The 12552-nt window shown below is 40.0% G+C and overlaps 1 pseudogene; it reads left to right on the top strand.

Moving 5' to 3' along the window:
* Window positions 1-1255: 1255 nt before the first annotated feature.
* Window positions 1256-12552, top strand: part of LOC132233862 (ATP-dependent RNA helicase DDX54-like) — a 45434-nt pseudogene continuing 34137 nt past the window's right edge.

Consider the following 12552-nt stretch of genomic DNA (forward strand, 5'->3'; position numbering starts at 1 on the left):
GAAAGGTTGCTTACCATTCCTTGGGAACTGGAAAACAGTGTAGTACCTCCTAACAGCTCCAAGTTTCTTTTCAGTCATGTTAACTAGAAAAGGGAATCACCATGGAAGATATATTTTTATTATTTCCATTGGTTCTGCCTCTTTTATTTTAAAAATATTACTAGTTATGAAAGAAGGACTGTATAGCAGAAACCAAAATTAGTGAGTTTGACTGAAGTAGCATTTCCCACTTAAAATGTTGGGAAATTAAACATGGCTCTGACCTCAGAGGCACCATCCTTTATTATATCCAGTGTAAACTTGGGCTGCTCCATCTAACATCAGATTTATGAAAACAGAAATTTCTACAATTGAGTTGAAGGGTATATGTTCTTAAATCATATTATTATTTTGTTAAGGCAGTGGAAGGGAAGCTAGAAAAGCAACTTTTATCTTCTAGAAAAAAATAAATCTCTGTATAGTAGCTTCTGCTGGTCTTCATGTTACTCTAGTATATTTGTCCATTTTATTCCTTTTTAATTTTAATTTTTAAAAGTTACCTTTATTGTTGAAAATATTATCGATGTTAACCCCCCTTTTCCCCATTGACCCTCTTCACCCTGCACCCGCCCCTCCCAGGTCTTCACCACGCTATTGTCTGTGTCCATGGGGTTATGCATATCCTATCCTATATAATAAAAGCCTAATATGCTAAGTGTCCATTCATTCAACCAATCAAAGCATAATATGCTAATGATATGCTAAGGCCGCTCAACCACTTGCTATGATGTGCATTGACCACCACAGGCAGATGCTCCAACCAGTAGGTGAGCTTGCTGCTGGGATCCGGGCCATCCGGACTGAGCGAGACATGCCAGTCACGCCCTGGAGCCCTCCTGTGGTCCCTCCCCAGCTGGCCAACCTCCCGTGTCCCTGGTCCTGATCATGCATCTTTGGGGTCCCTCAGCCTGGCCTGCACCCTCTCACAATCTGGGACCCCCTTGGGGGATGTTGGATAGCTGGTTTTGGCCCAATCCCACAAGCCAGGCTGAGGGACCTCACTGGTGCATGAATTCATGCACCGGGCTTCAAGTCCTAGATAATAAAAGTCTAATATGCAAATTTACCGAACAGGGGAAACACTGGTTGCTATGACAAGCACTGGGGCAGCCAACCACCAAATCTGCCCCATAAGCCCCTCCCCCTGGCCGGAGGCCCCCCTGGGATACCCCACACCTCAGGCTCAGGCTTTGAGTATCTGCCTTCCCCCAGCTGCATGGTCTCCAAGCTGAGGCCACTCCAGTGGGTGAGCTGCACCTACATCTACAACGCCCTGGGCCAGACAACCTGCAAGATCAACCTGGCCAAGTTTACCCATGGCAAGTGCTCCACCCTCATCATGACTGACCTGGCCGCCTGGGGCCTGGACATCCTGCTGCTGGACAATGTCATCAATTTCAGCTTCCCCACCAAGGGCAAGCTCTTCCTGCACCACGTGGGTCGTGTGGCCCAGGCTGGCCCAGATAGCACGGTCTACTCCTTCACGGCCCCAGATGAGGTCCCCTACCTGCTGGACCTGCACCTTTTCTGGGCCGTGCCCTTACCCTCGCTCCCCCCACGAGGAGCCCTCAGATGTGGTCAGCGTGGACGGCATGCTAGGCCGGGTGCCACAGAGCATGGTGGATGACGAGGACTGTGGCTTGTGGAGCACCCTGGAGGCATCGCTGGAGCTGCGGGCCTGGGTTGTGTGGGGACAACACCCAGCAGTAGTATGTGTGCTCGCCAGAGTCCATCAAGTGGGCCAAGGAGCTGGACCTTGTGGGCTGGGCCTGCACCCCCTCTTCAATTTGAGCTTCAAGGAGGAGGAGCTGCAGTTGCCGAGGCTGGTGGACAGCATCAAGCAGTACCCCTCGCAGGCGACCATCTTTGAGATCAATGCCTCCAGCCGGGACCTGAGCAGTCAGGTGATGCAAGCCAAGGGGCAGCTTCTGGTAGGAGCGGCAGGAGGGCCTGGCTGGCCCATACCTGAGCTGCCCATCGCCGTAGGTGGAGCAGCCTGGGAAAGAGGAGGAGGAGGAGGTGGTAGGAGAGAGCGTGGAGGACATCTTCACAGAGGTCGTAGGCCTGACTGTTTCAGCAGCCAGGACCTGAGTGGGGAGCCAAGAGGTGGAAGGAGAAGGCCTGGCCACTGGACCAGGATTTCTATGTTCGCTCTCGGTCCAAGGACTTCGACAGTGAACGGGACCTGGGCGTTGGTGGGGACAGGGGCGCCTTTGAGCAGCAGGTGGCTGGCGCTGTCCTGGACCTGATGGGGGACGAGGCCCAGAACCTGACCAGGGGGTGGCAGCAGCTCAAGTGGGACTGGAAGAAGAAGCAGTTTGTGGAACAGTCAGGACAGGACAAGAAGATCAAGACAGAAAGTGGTCGCTACATCAGCAGCTCCTACAAGCGGGACCTCTACAGAAGTGGAAGCAGAAACAGAAAATCGCCATACGCTCAACGCCTGAGCCTGGGGGCTGCCAGCAGTCAGCCCTGTCGGTGGTGCTGTTGGTGATGCTGTTTTGGCCTGAACTAGTCAGGGCATGTGCAGGAGGTAACCAATTGATGTGTCTTTCCCAATCCATGTTTCTCTCTCTGTCTCTCACCTTCCCTCCTACTCTAAAAATCAGTGAAAAATGTCCTCAGGTGAGGATTAAAAAAAAACACACAAAATATGCATACATACACACATATAAAAAAATACATGAATATTGGGGGGCTGGAGGCCAGGGCCCCACAGGTGCACCAGGCCTCTAATATGTATATAAGTTCCCTGGTTAATCTTCCCCACCTACCCACCGACCCCCACCTTCCCTCTAAGATTTGACAGTCTATTCCATGCTTCTGTGTCTCTGGATCTATTTTGTTCTTCAGTTTATTTTGTTCATTAGATTCCATGTATGAATGGGATCATGTGATCTTTATCTTTGATTGGTTTATTTTGCTTAGCATAATACTCTCCCAAGTCCCTCCATGCTGTCTCAAAGTGTAAGAAATCTTTCTTTTTCACAGCTGTGTAGTGTTACATTTTGGAATAATACTGTAAAATACTAAACCTGAGAGACAGGTAAATGTTCCACGGCCTTTTTAGCCACTCATCTGATGGGCATTTGGGCTGTTTCTAGATCTTAGCTATTGTAAATTATGCTGCTATGAACACAGGGGTGCATATATTTTTTCTGATTGGCGCTTCGGGTTTCTTAGGATATAGTCCTAGAAGTTGGATCACTGGGTCAAATGACAGTTCCATTTTTAATTTTTTGAGGAAACTCCATACTGTTTTCCATAATGGCTGCACCAGTGTGCATTGCCACCAGCAATGTACTAGGGTTCTCTTTTCTCCACATCCTAACCAGCTCGTGTCTTAGTTGTTTTGTTGAAGATAGCCATTCTGACAGGTGTGACGTGATACCTCATTGTAGTTTTAATTTGCATCTATCTGATGATTAGTGACTTTGAGCATTCTTTCATGTATCTCTTGGCCTTCTGGATGTCCACTCTGGAGAAGTGTCTATTTAGGTCCTTTGCTCATTTTTTAATTGGATTGCTTGTCTTTTGTTAAGTTGTATGAGTTCCTTACATATTTTGGAAATTAACCCCTTATCAGATGTATCATTGGCAAATACGTTCTCCCATACAGTGGCCTTTATTTTCATTTTGTTGATGGTTTCTTTTGCTGAGTAAAAGCTTGTTATTTTAATGTAGTCCCATTTGTTTATTTTCTTCTTAGTTTCCCTTGCCCTATGAGATGTATTAGCAAACATATTGGTTTGAGAGATGTCTGAGATTTTGCTGCCTATGTTTTCTTCTAGGATTTTCATAGTTTCATGACTTATATGTAAGTCTTTTGTCCATTTCAAGTTTATTGTTGTGTAAGGTATAAATTGGTCATCATTCCGTTTTTTTTCCTGAACCTGTCCAATTTCCCATCACCATTTATTGAAGAGACTTTTAAAAAAGTGATTGAGTTTGAAAGTCTAAAACTCAATGCCAATTATACATCCTCTCATTTAATGAATTCTTAGTTTTTGTTTAACCAAATTCAGTAAGGATATTTAAGAAATCACTTCCTAAGCCTCTTTGGGTATTTACTTTTATTCTAAATACCAGAAATTCAAAAAACAGGATGAAATGCTTATGCTCAGGAAGGTGTAGAGTCTGAAAGTTTACATGTTAGAGTAAACTACAACACAGCTAAGAAAAATAGAATGTGAGATGAGGGAAACAAACAGAAAAAAAAATCCCAACATCTTGGGATAAAGCAGTCATTAGTGTTTACATTGATGATTAGGGCATGTGAGTGGGGAAGGCTTATGGGCAATTTACTTTCTTCATAATGATCTCTTCCCTTTCTCTTCCATCTTCTCCTTTTCCCTTATAATGATAATTCTAGAAATTCATGCAGACAAGAAAGTTGACAAACCTAAATGAATATCAACCACCTTATAATAATATTTTTGGACACTGTAGAGATATAGGCATCATGGGAATATTCTCACTGAGAGCTCTCTCTCTGACCCTGTTTTATGGGAATATAATTAGCACTTGTGTTATAGCCATTTATTAAGCTTGATGCTTTGACATGAGTTCTAAAAAAATTTAGAAATTATATCAATTTCTAAGCAAAAGTACTGCATTTTTATTATTGAAACAAAAAAATTCTTACCCGAAGATATTTTTTTTCATTAATTTTTAGAGAGAGTGGAAGGAAGGGGGAGAGACAAACAGAGAGAAACATTAATGTGAGAGAAACACATTGATTGATTACCTCTTCCACAGGCCCTCCCTCATTAGGGCCTGGGGCCGGGGGATTGAACCTGCAACCCAGGTATGTGCCCTGGACTAGAAATCAAACCTGAGACTCTTCAGTCTACAGAGTGACACTCTAACCACTGAGCAAAACTGGCTAGGGCTATTATTGAACATTTCTTAATCCTGTTTACCACCATCAACCTTCCAAAGGAATCAATAAAGCAGTGCTGAGTTGCAATGTGTACATTTTTTCATCTCCTTTAATAGGTTATTTGTCTTTAAAAGGTTTTCAAAGATTTTTGTTTGAGCATTTCAGGTTGAAAAGTATTATCTAGTATTTACACATGTCTGTGTTTACTTTCTTTAATTGTGAGTCAGATTTAACACACAAGATAGCAGACATTTGTGCAGTCATGATTCTCAGGGTGTAGAATGCATTGTTTTTCTTAGGCTATAACCCAGTGAGTGATGCAGGACTCCAAACGCAATGGTTGACCACACAACAAGTTTCGGCACCATTGCTTTTGAAAACCTTTTTGGTCAAGTGTAGAACTTTTCAAAGATTAAAACAGATTTGAGGTATCAAAAGGTATTTTGATGGTCTGCCAAAAATCCCATGAAGATAAGCTTATGCACCGTAAAATTTATCTTTTCCCCCCAACGATTTTAAGATATGACTTTTAGAGATAGATTAAATGTTGATTTCCTTTCTATTTGTAATGCATATTCCGAATTACTGCAATAGGTTTACTATGGAGTTTTGCTTGAACACCAGGGATCTTAAGGCTGGCTTGGTCAAATGACTTCCAAAAGTGGCCTGGTTATTAACATGCTTAATGTTGTAAGCCAGATGAAATAGGGAAGCTAGCAGAAAAGCTCAGCTTTCTTGGAAAGAGTGCACTATATTTTGGTCTAATTCACTCCTTGGAGTCTTTGCATGCTATTGGTTATATAGGTAAGACAAGGTCACAAAAATATCCTTGTGCTATTTCTCCAAGGCAGGGTCTCTGTTTTATACTGAATTCCATAAATCTGGATTTCCTTAAATTGTCTTAAATTCACAAAAATATTACATTTCACTCTGTACTAAAGGTTTACAATCTCCCATCCAAAAACTCTTGAGGCCAAAATACTTAAGAATTCAGATTCCCACCCACCCCTCAATTTTAGAAAGATATATTGTCCACATACTATACATTATGTAGTACTTTCAGCAAGGGCTCAGGCAAACACCATGATCAAACAAATTATTTTCCCTACAGACATATGAATGACCATAATGACCTGTCTTCAGTTCAGTTTCGATTTTTTTTTTTTACCAAAAATATGAAAACCCCTGCAGTTTTTCGAAGTTTTTATTTTGTATTTTAAAATTTCAGGTAAAGAATTGTTCTATTGTTCTATATCAGTTTTGTTTTTCTGATATAGCTTGGTAGAATTTTTGAAGCTTTTAAATATTTATCAATAAAAGGAAGCATAATAAAGTTGTTCTAAAATATTAAATGCTTATACTATTTTTTTTTAAATTTAGAAACTTTTATTATTCTAGTGTTGTTGTCATAGATGGTAAAATATTACTTAGAACCAGTGTTCATGGACATAGCATCAGTATTTGCTTCATAATTATAAAAAATGAGATAAAATTACATATTTAAATTTTTATAAATTTCCACTGGGAACATTGCTTGCTGTCATACTGGACATACACATCATCACATCCCTCCTCCAGAACTCTTGATTCCATCTCTTTTCCTATGCCAGGAATTACTCCTTTCTTTCTTGGATCATTTTGTATTATTTTCCTTCTTGATTATTCACCTGTGAGCTTGTTTTATATTGTTCTATGTTTTTTTAAAAAACTGCAATAATATTGAAATTTGCAATTTCAACTGAGCCCCGCAATAAAATAGATGCTGAATTTCAGAGTAGGTGCTAAACCCTGTGCAGAATTTCCAAAGGAGTTTTAGAAAAAGCGGTTGCATGACTCTTACATTCTGCACTCACATTATGAATATAAAAAGGTCAGATTAAAAAGCAGAGTTTGGAGATTTCTTTGAAGAGAGCAGCCCATGTGAGATAAGCCTTTTTCCTTCCTCTGCTTCCTCTCATCTCAGGTGTGTGAGAAGACCTTCAAAGCGACCACATGGAGAGCACAATGGGTGTCTTAACAAATCCAGATGTGCAACCCCATACTGAAAAATTTAATGGGGAGACAATGATGGTTCAGAAAACCAAGTGAAGAAAAGTAGCTGCTGCTGCGGAAGGTCTAACTATGTTCCCGGGGTCTGTCTGGGCAAAGAATGCAGGAGTGTTTTCAGTGAGTTTGTTGAGGGTCATAAGTGAGAAAAGGCTGCTCTGGGATCACTGTTGATTTGACCTAATATGATCATCTGCAGAGGACTGAAAAGGCTTCAACGGAGAAGAACCTGGAGATGGCCAGGTGAGAGATTAAGGAACCGTTAGAAGAGAGCACATTCATCTGGTCAGGCACATGCATGTGAGAGGCCGCAAGTGTCGTGAATCAAAAAGGAAAAAGTTCCACAGAAGAGACAGCTAAACCTCCACTGAGCCAAAGAGCACAAATCCAGCTTCCAACAGTGTCAGTCATATAAGCCCTTTCCTGTGCTCCTTATCTCTGTTCTTGTCTCCCCCCTTCTTCCCTTCTAACCCAGAAAAGATAAGTAAGAGCAGTCCTCGATGGGAGGGGAGGAGAGTGAGAGAGCATGAACTCACTTCATTTTCCCCAACATTTCTATGTTGCCCAGGGAATTCACAGGATATTAATTCTATGGGCAGTATTGGATTTGAGGTTAGACCTCTATCTATACATTTTTTCATAAGTCCATAATTTATGTCTTTCTTTTGAATGAAATTGGGCGCTTTGACTCTTACATGGTACTGGACATTCTAATTACCAAACTGCCCCTTCTGTGCATGCCAGGTGACTGCATTTGGGCTCATTGCTTTATGTCATCTATAGGTTGAAGACATCCAAATTTATACCCCAGCCCTGACCTTTTCCCTGAGTTGTGGTACCAACTGTGTATTTAATTGTCTACTTGACCATATTGTTACATTTGGATGGCCAGCGGATGTCCCAGAATAGGCAGTTAATAAATGTCCATAGCCCGTTTTCCCTCAGATCTGTGCTCTCTGTCTTTCCTGTGTCAGTAAATGGCACTTCCATTCACTCTCTGTCTTGGGTCAGGAAGCAAATTGTTACTGCTTCCTTTCCTTTGTATCCCATATCCAAGCCATCATGTCTTATCAGTTTTATCTTCAATATTTATTGTGAATATAGACTCTATCTGTGCTGCATCAATCCAGGTGAGAGATGCTATTTTTGGATCATTCGGACAGATGTATGAGAAATAGATGGGTGGGACAAGACTGGAAAATTCCCACTGCACTCCTACAAAGATCAGAGCCCTACCTCAGATATTGTCACCTAGTATACTCCCTTTGACTGACTCTGTCCTGGGTAGACTTGCCTCCTCTTGTTCTTGACACATACCTGAGTCTTCACTGACTCAGGCCTTTGAATTTGTTGCTCCTTTTGTCTAGACATTTCCTTGTTTATATATTGGTTTACTTGTTGATTTCTCTTTTCTTGATCCCATGCTCCTGTAGATAATGTATGAGTTCTTTCCTGCTCAATCCTGTATTCCAAACAGTAGAGGACCAGTATACAGTAATTGCCTGTAAATATTTCTTGGTTGAATGAAATAATGTAAGTAACTAAAGCTTCAAATTTAAATAGATAAAAAAATCATGCTGTGATAGAGCACTGGGAGTCTTGATGTCCACTCCTGAGTCCTGACTCAGCCACTTTGGCAAACTCATTTAAAAAACGTCTCCATATATTCTTTTCTTACTTCCAAATATGCAGCTTCTCGTGCCCATTAAACAAAAGCAAATGACAGCCCACAGAAATAAAAATGTGGGACATATATTTCCACATTGAGTTCAATATAGTAAGAAACACATAATTTCAAGCAAATGGTTTCTTCTTAGTAACAGTGTCCTTTTGATAAGATTTCACACCACAGGAAATCCATTACAATAAATATCTGTTCCAGTATCTGTCCATTTAGCAATAATTCTCTTTATGCTTGATGCTTCTTCCCTAATGGCCTGTCCTAGGGACCCTCCTTTCATTCCCTCTGAGATTTCTGGAGTTTATGCTCTGCCTCTGAGTACTGGGTTGTTGTCATGGTAGCCTTGCTAATTTTGCTTATATATTTTTTTCCTCCATATTTTCCCACAACCTTTGAAAAGACCAAGTTAAATATGTGCCAAAGGCTATTTCTGACTTAATGTTGTAGGCATGAAAATATTTCTTTTCTTAGTCTCTTGAAAAATGTTAAATGGTGGTCCCAGTGTCATTGATTGAGACTATTTGTTTATTCCCAGGGCTGAAAGTTAAGGCCATTCTATTTTGATAGAACTATTTATTTAAAACAAGCTTGAAATCAAAGACATCTTATACAGTATGCAGAGAATGCTGTTTAACACAAGTAATCCCAAAGTAAATAATTTATTGGATTACTTGGCAGGTTGAGAAATGAAGGTAGGATTTGGGTGTATTTGGCTTGCCTTTTTCTTTTTAATTACTCACTAAATAAGTGCATGTGTTGTGTGAGTTTAGGAGAAAACAAAATCTTAGTGAAAAGAAGATATTACCCTGGTAGTGACCTTAGGTGGTCCCAAGAAAGAACAGATCCTATCCATACCCTGTAGCATGCTCAGCCCTGCTGTCATGGTTGCATGGTTGCATGGTGGCGGTCAATTTTGTATCTCACAGATAGCTTTGCCAATAGAAAACTAGCAGTTACAGATTACAAACAGGAAGTTTTGTTCTTTATTACTACTTTTCAATGAGTTTTTGGATTGCTATTTTGTTGTTGTCGTCAATTAAAAATACATCTTCACAAGCCCAGCTGCTCATGGACCCATGTCGGCTGCATATCCTGCTTCCTTGGAGTGTAGGTTCCTGTTGTTAAGCCCTGAGAAACAATACTTATTCATTTATTTACTTTTTTTGTGTGAGAGAATCCAGATACTTTTCTCTTCCTGGTAAAAGGAAGGAAGTAGGCTAACCAACAGGAATTATTTAAGTAGACCATAAGAAGGAACGCATTGACCCTGGGCAATATAATGCTGACAAAAAATTCTAGGAGTTGTAGATGGATAATTGGTAACCACCTGTTTGGGAAGGATTTGAACATTTAATCAACACAGTATGGAGACCTCACTTAGGCAGAGTCACAGTTACGGGTCTACCAATTCTAAGCATATTTCAACAGGAAACCTTTGGAAATGTGAAGCAGGTAGGTTAGGTCAAATGAAGGGAAACAGATTTATAGAGCTCATTATATGACAAGTAGTACATGATTAAAATATCATCATATGGGTTTAAATGAATTTATGGGTGAAGATTCATTGTATATCAATAAAGGAAACCATGGACATTTGAAATAGATACCTGGTCTAAGAAACACACTTGCTCATAGCCTCAGATATTTTGGAATTGACAACATGCACAAAATGTACCTTGTTGCCACTCTCAGAAAAAGCATATCAGACTAACTGGCTCATTAACTTGACCTATTATGGCATTTCTTATGTTATGTTCCTATGACCTCCTTGAAAGCTCATTTGGCCTTGAAGCACCACAAGGTGAAAAAAAAAATCTCAAAATTAATAGGGAAGTTACCAGAGTGTGTTTCCACAGGCTTAGCAAATTGTCAGTTTATCATTGAAAGAATAGCCTCTACCAGAATCTTTTCCCCTAGACCAGTGGCAAAGGGGCAGAGAAGGGGATTTTGAAATTACTGCCATAGGCTGGGTTTCCTCCCTAATTCTTGCCTATCATTCATCCAGGCACAGAGTAATCTTCAGTTCAAATATTTATATAATCTCAGATGAAGAAATAGAGATTGCATTTCTTAAGAGTTTCAGGGTAAGGCCTGACTAACCAGACACAATAGGCAACTCAGGTGTCTTTCATTTCTAGTAAGAAAATCAAAACTGACTCAGCCTAAGGCAAATAAATCCACTTGAAGCAATTAAGAAAACACAAAATGCATCTTTTTATTTTTAATATATATTTTTATTGTTGATAGTATTACAGATGTCTCCCATTCCTCTCCCCACTTTTAATCCCCTTCTTCCAGCTCCTCCCCCCATCCCCCCCAGGTCTTCACCATCCTATTGCTCATGTCCATGGGCTATGCATATAAGTATATACATTCTTTGGTTTATTTCTTCTCATCCCCTCATCCCCACAAAGCAGTATGTGTCTATTCCATGTTTCCCTGCTTTGGGTCTTACTTTGTTGGTCAATTCATTTTGTTCGTTAGATTCCACAAATAAGTGAAATCATGTGATACTTGTCTTTAAAGGCAAATGCATCTTTATTTCAAAATATTGTAATAATCTTAAAGGTTTTCTCTTTTGAATGTAAAAGTAATTAGTTACCTAAGTATGATTACTTCAACTTATGTCTATGATGTATAACATTTTATGGCCAGAAGAAATAGGATGGGACAGAAATAATGTGTGAATAGATCTATTTTGATGCATAACACCAGTACATGAAATGTTTTTCCAGAAGGTGGGTACTTGCTCCAGAGGTGGTTGTCTTTCACCTGGTTGTTATGCCTGAAAAAATTAATGCTTGTTCTGCAACTATAAACCAGCCTGTAAGGGAAAGCATCCCTGCCAACAATGTTTGAGTCATTAGAAGAGTCGACTAGTTGTTCCCCTGTCCTTTCTGCGCGGCTGAATTCCCTTAATGACCAATTCATTGTGTGTCTTCAAGCATGACACCTGAAAAGCTGTGATCTCTTTAATGAAGGATCCATTAGTTTTTCAAGAATGTGAACATGTGAAGTTGAAAAACCTATTCAATAAAGTATCTCCTTGAAAGAACTCTAATCATGCTGTGAAGTACATTTACACAAAATATAACTTATTCATGCATGTTTAACTGAGCAGAATGGCTTTTTGGAGTCACATTAGCTGACCCTGGAAAGAACCCGGGCTCAGTTTACTAAATACTTTCCAGTTTCATACAATTGCTAAGATGCCATTTATCTCTTCAGTCCACATTTATATATAGCAGAGCATTCTTTTTGGGAGAAGAAGCTATTGTACAGTACTCTTTCTGATTTCTTTGAACCTTGGAAGCACCCTGTCTCCAAGATTCCATGATCATAGGCAGCCACCCTGCTGTTGTGTGCAATGATGTATAGTGGCTTTATACAAATCTTTCTGGTGCCATCGGAAGTGACTCCAGGGAGACAAAACCCAGCAACGACCCTGAGCATTACCTCTTTGTATATTCACCTCTGCATTTTATCTTTGCAGCTCTAAACCTATTCAAAGGTTTTTCTGTTTGAGCTTCTAAAATTTAGCATATCCTCTGCTGAATCGAGGGAGAAAAAGATGTAATTATAATACATGAACTGCTCTTGCTCTGCACATTAATAGAGTAATAGAAAATATGAGTTTTTCAATACAAAAATAGGATTTTGCTGTTATTTCACATATTTAAAAATAATGCAATATATCAGGAATTAATTTTAAGGTAGTCATCTGTGATCCATCACCATTAAGTCACTTTTACCAAGGAAAATAACTTGATATACTTTCTATATTATTGAAGGAGAAATAAAGTATATTTCATTTTAACACAGAAATCCAATTTTGTCCCACAGTATAATTGAATTAGTAATATAGGAAGGTATCTCATAATTGGTTTTTATTGTATTTTTCCCC

This window comes from Myotis daubentonii, chromosome 4 (assembly GCF_963259705.1).
Source record: "Myotis daubentonii chromosome 4, mMyoDau2.1, whole genome shotgun sequence".
NCBI classification, from domain to species: Eukaryota; Metazoa; Chordata; class Mammalia; order Chiroptera; family Vespertilionidae; genus Myotis; species Myotis daubentonii.